At 48.3% G+C, this 7938-nt stretch overlaps 1 non-coding gene across 1 annotated transcript; it reads right to left on the bottom strand.

Moving 5' to 3' along the window:
- Positions 1 to 6664: 6664 nt before the first annotated feature.
- LOC142870673 (U1 spliceosomal RNA) lies at positions 6665 to 6828 on the bottom strand. Its single transcript, XR_012919036.1, has one exon. It is a non-coding gene; the product is annotated as a U1 spliceosomal RNA (small nuclear RNA).
- Positions 6829 to 7938: the final 1110 nt, after the last annotated feature.

Here is a 7938-nt window from a genome sequence, read left to right as displayed (position 1 = left end):
ATACATTTCATTCATGATTTTTCTCTTCCCGGGAGCCCCAGTCCGGGCTGCGCTGCCACGGCGACCGCCAGAGGGACCCAAGCCGGGCCGGGCGCGCTGAACCCGGGGCGGGACAGACAGGCCGACCGAGGGGAGTAGGGGCGAGCGAGACAAAGAGGTCAGAGCGGGGGGAGAGTGCGCTGCACTGGGGGGGGGTGCTGTGGCGCTCCCCTCTCGATGCCCACACCTGCGCACGGGGAGCGGCCGCATACCCTGGCGCACGCAATGCCGGCTACCCGGGACCGGTTCCAGGAGTCGGCAGAGGCGAGTGTTTTCCCACTTCTCCTTTAGCTTCTGGGGAGCAAGAGCGAGTGGACAGCCATCTCTCCAGGGGGTCTTGCCCTCCTGAAGCGCGTCACGGGGCGCGCACCTGTCTTGGTTTTCTCGTAGGTGCTAGCGGCTTGGACGCCAAGGAGCTGCCCATGCACCCCACAACCCCGCATTGTTCATGCTGTCACCCCGATGGCCGGAGGTTTCCGACATTCCATCCTGATGGGAGCTTTCCGAAGCTTTGGGCTGCACCCAGGGCAGGGATCCCAAGCTCTATTTTTACACGGGGGAGCTGAGACAACCACCACACAGCTACCACCCTGGTTCCTACCACCACCCTCCTTTGCTTGGATTTCAGCCATAGCCTCTTTACTGGTCTCTCAGCTTCCACTTTTGGCCCCCTGCAGTTGATTCTCTACACAGCAGTCAGAGCGATCCTTTTAAAACGTAAGTCAGATTGCGTTATTCCTTTAGTGGAAATCCCACAATGGCTCTCCATTTCATCCAAGTGAAAGCTAATGACCCCATAATGACCTGCAAGACCCTTCGTGAGGTGGTTCCCTTTTAACTCTCTAACCTCTCTTCCTACCACTCTCCCCATTCCTCCCACACTCCAGTCGCCCTGGCATTTTTTAATGCATCACCAACATGGCAGCTGCGCTGTGGCCTCAGGACCTTTGCACTGCTATTCTCTCTGCCTGGCATCTCTTCCCCCAGATAGTCACTCCTTTATCTCTTCAATATGTCATCTCTGAGAGATCTTCTGTGACTGTCCTATTTAAAATTACAGGCCCACTCCCATTTAATCCATGGTAGTTATGACCTTTATTTTGTTGTTCCTTGTCCTTTAGGCTCACTGGCCTTTCTCCGTCAGCCTCCTCCTCAGACGCCTCCCATCCCATCCTCCAGCCTCGCCAAACCATTCCGTTCTCTAGACAAACCCTGTATTTTCCCATCTCTAGGCCTTTGTTCATGCTGTTCTTTCAGCCTGGAATGCCGTCCTCTCAGTCTTGACTAATGCTGGCTTAAATACCACCTCCTCCATGGAGCCTTCTCTGATATTCCCAGGGACACTCCGCCCTCATTATTTTCTGTCTGCTGTGACAGTGGTCTCTTGTCTTTTCCCCCAGGTGCGCTGTGAACTCCTGGGAGGTGGGGCTGGGTATCTTCTCTCTCCTGAGCTCCCTGCACAGACAGGCCCATCAGTACGAGTCTGTGGACCAAGGGCTCTGATCAGAATGCCGTAGGCTGGGCTTTGACAGTCTTTTTTCTTCCCGAGAGGGGCAAGAGCCCACCTAGATCTCTGTGTTACCCTCAAGGAGTGTCCCGTGGAGGGGAAGGGAGGAACAAATGTCAGATAACCAGGCCTTTCTGCTTGGGCTGTATGGAAGTGTGGGTAGATGCGTCAGCCAGTGCGCAAGGACCTGCTCTTCCTCTCTGACGGTGCCATCACCGCCGATCACATAAGGCTGATTTTCCCCAGACTGCGTCACTGTAACAATAGCAGCTGCCGTAAATGAGCACTTTAGTACTTGCCAGGCACCGTTCCGTCTGTTCTCAGTGCTCTGCTCTGTTTAATCTTCACGGCAACTTTGGGAGGTAGGCATGTTGATGTCCCCAATTTCAGAAGAGGAACCAGAAAGAATAAAAGTGACTGACTTAAGGTCACTTAAGGGGTGCATGTTTCAAATTCAGATTTAGCCAGTTCCCAGTTCTTAGAAGCAGGGATGGCTTAGCAGTGAATGCCCTTGGAGCTGATGGAGGGAAGGGGAGGAAGAGGGGCTTGGAGAGTTTCACAGTGTCAGCCTGGTCCAGATTTTTGCTGTCCCTAGCTCAGAAGTCACATGGCACTCCAAGTGGGCTAGTACCTTTCCTGTTAGTGTTGCCTGCAATGTCCCGTGGTGGAGGCTAGTCGTTGCCCTTCATAAAGGCAGCTTTGGAAGGCTGAGCTGCCTCCCAGACTTTCCCAGCTATGTGCTCTGAGCTCAAAGCCCAGCCCCAGCTGTCAGATGTGGATGATAATGCCCATCTCAAAGGGCTATGGCGAGGAAGAGGTGTGATAACATCTCTAGAAAGTAGTAGGGGCACAAAAAATGATCATGCTCCATTGATGTGAGTTTCTATCAGATAGGGATATAACTAAACTAGTCTTTTCACCCTGTTTCTGCCCTTGTACAACCTCTTATTGAAGAGCATTACCCAGGACGCAGCACAGTGAAGGAAAGAAAGTCTAGCATTTATTGAGGGCTTTAAAAATAAGCTATTTATGTTCCTTTCCTGCATTTTCTCCTTTAATCTGCACAAGCACTTTAGGAGGGAGGTACTTTTATTATCAACGAGGAAGCTGAGGCAGAGAGGTCTGGGGGCTTTCCAATGGCCACGGAGCCCACTAATTAATGGCAGCAATGAGATTCTAGCCTGGTTCTAGTCTGACTCTGTTCACTTAGCCAGCACCCCTGTCCCCTAGCCCTATCATCATGGAAAGTGGCTCCTTTGATTTCCTTTCTCTTCTCTGATGAAGAAGGAGAGTTTTATGAGGTCCATGGCAGTGAAGCAGTTATGAGGTTGGGAAGATTTAGGAAGACTATTGAGTCATTTTGTGTAACTCATTTACCATCTCTTGATGGGGGGAGAAAGAAGGGTTTGAGAAAGAGGCGGAGGGGGAGAGAAAGATGGTCTGAGAAACCCAAGAGTGTCTCACCAGTGGTTTTTGATGGACTGTTGAAGATTAGAGTCAATATTTCTTGCATTTGGCCTTGCTTGCAATTCACTCTATTGGTAATGAAATGTTTTGCTTCAGTGGAAATGTTCCTCTATCCAGATTTTTATTTATTTGCTTACTTATTTATAACCCACCCCAATCCACAAAGGACTTGAGGTAGCTTACCACAGGAGCAGAAACCATAAAACAATGGTGAAATATCAACAAGGGTAAAGAATCAGGACCAAGGAAAATGTAAATAAACTTTGAGAGACGAGACGAAGGCTCAATAATTACAGCTGGTTTTTATCGAGTTCTTCCTGTGTACAAAGGAATCTGCGTACATTATTTCATTAATCCTTAAAAGAGTGCTATGAGGTAAGTACTATTATTATCTTCATTTTGAAGCGCAGGGAGCTGACGATCGGACAAATGAACATGATGCCCCGAGCTATGTAGCTAAGTAAGCGGTAGAGCCAGTGTTCGAATTCAGGTTGGTATTGGAACCCATGTCCTTAACCACTGGCCCGGTCTGTCTCTCCCAGGGACAAAAGACAGGAGGCTCTAGAGTACTGTGCTTTAGCCTCAAATGTGGTTCTGATCATCTTGGATGCCAAAAAGCAAGGGATGCAGTCAGTTACATAGAACAGACCACCCTTACATCCTTCAAGTTTTTGCTCAAGTGTTATTTTCTCAGTGAGGCCTACCTACCCTGACATCTCTCTACTTACCACTGGAGCCTGCCTCTTCCTGCTTGCTTCAGGAGTCCCCAGTCTCCTTTTATCTTTTCTTTTATAATGGCTCATTTTACCTTCTAATATATTGGATAACTTTTTTATGAACTATGTTATAATATTGTATAGTTTTATATTGTATATTTCTTATAAGATAGTCTAGAATATATTCTATATTAATACATTTATGAATTATAAGTTAGATATTCTATTTAATATATTCACTGTTTAAATGTCTGTCTTTTCCCACTGGAATACACATGGGTAGGCATCTTTACCTGTTTGGATCACTGATATATCCTAATTGTGTAAGACAATGCCTGGCATATAGTAGGTACTCAATAAACTTTTGTTGAATGCCAGAATGATTATTTTGGAGGGGAAGAAACAGACCAATATAGCTGAAGTGGCAAAGGAAGCCACTTTTTTTTTTTTTTTTTTGCTAGCTCATACTTTCTTTTCTTTCCCTTCTCTTTTTTTCCTCCTTTTCCCCTACACACTTCCAAAAAATAATTTGAAGTAGCTGTAGAACTTAGCTCTGAGAGCAAATTTTCAGGAGGGTTTTCTGATGGTAGACCCTCAGGGTTTGTGTGGCCAGCGACATTTGTGTTATTGTTAGTGCAAATGGGTAAATGGGATTCAAGAACCTAATTTGGGTTGGATCTCAAAATGAAAGCTGTGTATTTTCCCCACACCTAAATTAGCAAAGGCAATCCTTTTAGGGGTCTAGCAATAGTGCCCACGTGTCATAGCTCAAGGATTTGGGATTTAGAGTGAATGCTATAGGGAAAATAAAAAGCAGAGGTTCTTTTGTAAAACAATTGATTTAAAGGGAAAGGGTATCCTGGTGTTCCTAAGAGCTCACCTCTGGAGTCTAATTTCCTGGCTGCAAGCCTGAAGAGTGAGCAGCCAAGGACGTTTGCAAGGTTTCTTAGAGGAGGACCTTAGCTGAGACCAATTGCTGGGGTGTATGCAGACAAGGAGTGTGTAGTATGATCTTCCTGTACAGGCTGGTCACAGATCCAGGACAGGCCTCCAGGAGCTGCAGGCGCCAGCCTGTCAGCTCAAGGTGAAGGCCAAGGGCAACTGGCTGCTGATCCCAGAAAGAAACATCAGAAACACTTATCTCAGGAGCAGTGAGAACCAGAGCTTTTTCTCTTCCAAGGTCATTGTTGTGGGCTCCGACAAAGCATAGTCATTCGACAAATATTTTACCGAGGTCCTCTCCTGAACTAGCTACTGTTCCAGAAGCTGGGTGCACATTAGAGAGCAAGACAGCTTCCCTGCTCTCATGGAACTTACCTTCTAGTGGGGACACACTGACAATGAACCAGGTTAAAATAACAAATAATTTCAGACAATGGTAAGTCCAATGAAGAAAAAAGGAAAAGAGGATGGAGTGATAGTGAAAGTGAGAGAGCCCGCCGCCTTCAGTTTTGTATGCAGGGAAGATTTTTCAGAGTTTATATCATTGGAACAGATAACTTGAGCTGCAAGAAGGAACCGACCACTCGGAGCAGGGGAAGAGCTTCCTGGGCAGAACTTTCTCTTCTAGACACAGCAGGATAACAGTGAGAGGTGAGGTAGGGGAGCAGTGCAGGAACCAGACTGCACAGGGCCTCGAAGGCCGTGCGAGGAATTTGGATTTTATTCTGATGTGTTGGGATGCTGTGGGAAGTTTCCAGGTTGGGAGAGTGATGAGAACTGGACATGAGCTGTGGGTACCAGAGAGCAGTGGCACGCTGGAAGGCCTGAGGAATCCCAGCCTTTCTGCTTTGGAAGGGCCCCCAGAAGCCGCCTCGCCCGGTCTTTCCCAGCTGACCGTGTCTCAGAATTATCTGGGGAAACTATTTAAAAAATATGGGTTTGGAGGCGCCCAGCCCTAGAAAATGTAATTCAGTGAGATTGAGGTGAGGCTCAATGTTAAAGAAGTTTCTCAGGCAATTCTGCTGATTGGCCAGGGTTGGGGATGACCAGCCTGGTCAAGGAACCCCACTTATGGAGGGGAAGACTGAGGCATGGGGAGGAGAAACGCCTTGTCTGAGGTAGCACAGTGGGTCAGTGGCTGACGAGTCTCCTGGCCCTGGAGCAAAGTACGGTCAGGGGTTTCTGAAAACAAGCCACAGAAATGACAGTTGCCTAACCTAGGCAAAGGGGGCTTTCTTGGAAGGCTGTCGGGGGCTCTCGAATGGAAAAGGCTGAAGAATGAGGTGCAGAGAGGTGGAGGTCTGGAAGCTCCAGAAGTTTGCAGGGTCAGCAACATCCCCACAGTCACATCTAGGTGTCCCCACAAGGATGTACGAGTACCTAACTTTTTTTACTTCCTTCCTGCCACTCAACACTTAAAGTCCGAGGAGAGAGAGAGAGTCCAATTGACTGAGTTCTTGCTGTGGCCTCACCCCACTGGCTAGGGGAGGGCACACTGTAATTGATAGTCCCATCACAACTTCACCCAAGACTTCCTCCAAAAGGAAATCGGGAGGCTGTTACCACAAGAGCAGCCCCAAAGGAGCAAATGTGCACCACACCTGGCACCTCAGGGGGTTGTAAAGCTCAGTCATCATTGTCATTGCCATCAGCACAGCAAATGCTTGTTTATCTGATAACCACTTACAGTGCGGTGCCAGGTGCTGTTCCAAGCATGTTACATGTATTAACTCGTACTTTACGGCTACGAGGCAGGTACTGAAGCACAGAGAAGGTAGGTAGTAACTTATGTCTCGATTGTGCTTTTATTGGTTCTAAAGCTCATGTAAACCTCTTTTCTAGTTTGCTCCTCACTACGACCAGTAAGGACAGGCATATTTACAGGTGGAAAAAGCAAGAGCGGGCACACTCTAGGGTCACACTTAGTAAGTGGTAGCGTCCTTAGATTGATACATTCACCCATGCATTCATTCACTCATTTTTTTTTTTTTTACAGGGGAGAGTGCGAATGCAGTCCCCCACTACCACAAATTATGCAGTCGAGTTTCCCACATTTGGGGAAATTGCAGGGGTCAGCACATCCGGAGTGCAATGGATAAGCCTTGCCCTGGGAAAACCACCTTCGTGATCATGGTATCTCCCCTGCCAGGTAAGTATCATCATTCACTCATTCATTCATGCGATAGCACGTGGCTGTCAGGGGCCGGGCACTGTGCTAGGTTCTGGGAACTCGCTGGTGAGCAAGCTACGGTTTCTTCTCTCCAGAGGTTGACCAGTGCAGGGCAGTGGCAAGAGAAAAGGCTCAAGCATGCGCACAGGCCAGAAAAAAACCCAAAGGCCTCATGTTAAGGAGTTTGGATTTCATCTTGAGGGCAACCACAGAAGGATTTTAAGCTGGGAACTTGTGCTCTATTGCAGAGGCTGGGCCTAGAAGGATGGATAGATGGAAAGAACGTGAGCGAGGTGAGCGAAGGGTCAGGTGAAAACACCTGCCTGAAGCCGCTTGCTTGCTGAGTGCAAAGGTCAGCTGAAAACAGCTGACCTGTATGGACGTTGTTAAAAAAAATTAACAAATGGCCCCGACCCTTTGCATGTGTCCTTGGAAATAAATGCGGGGAGGACGTGAGCTGAGGAGGCCATTTTCTCCTTTAGGTTTTTGTGTTTTCCCTCGCAACACTATGTATTTCGAGTAATTGTTCATCCCTTCACTACTGAGCTCAGAAGCGGAAAGAGTAGCTGCAACATTTTATGAAGACAACTCCGACTGCGATATTAAGAATGGACTGGGAGGGGCCCAGGAATGAAGAGGGGGCGACGGTCAGGGGGCCAGTGCAATGATTCCCGTGAAAGGTCATGGCTGTCTGGACCGAGGCTGGCGCTGGGGCTGGAAGAAGGTGGGCGGAGTTGAGAGGTAAGAAGTGGAACTGACGGATTTGCTGATGGGATGAGGGTAGCCAGGTAGGGAGAAGTTGTGGGTGAGGGCAAGCTCTTTGAGTTGGGGGGCAAATGGCTGAGGGATGGTGCTATCCCTTGTGGGTAAGACTAGCAGAGGAGCCATGAGGCGGATGCCATGGCAGTGTGGATATGTGGCGTTTAAAGGTCCAGTGGGACAGGGGCATGGACAGATACAGGAGTTTGTTGGACTTCTGCCTCCAGATGCCACGATCTTTCCACATTGCCTTGATAATCTAGAATCTCCATCTGCAAAGACTGTCAGAAACCCAGAGACTTTCAGGCCAAACATCGGAGATCCCCTACTTTATCTCT

The sequence above is a fragment of the Microcebus murinus genome, chromosome 4 (assembly GCF_040939455.1).
Source record: "Microcebus murinus isolate Inina chromosome 4, M.murinus_Inina_mat1.0, whole genome shotgun sequence".
In the NCBI taxonomy this organism is placed as follows: domain Eukaryota; kingdom Metazoa; phylum Chordata; class Mammalia; order Primates; family Cheirogaleidae; genus Microcebus; species Microcebus murinus.
Note: the sequence above shows the minus strand (reverse complement) of the source record. Positions and strands in the feature narration are given on the sequence as shown.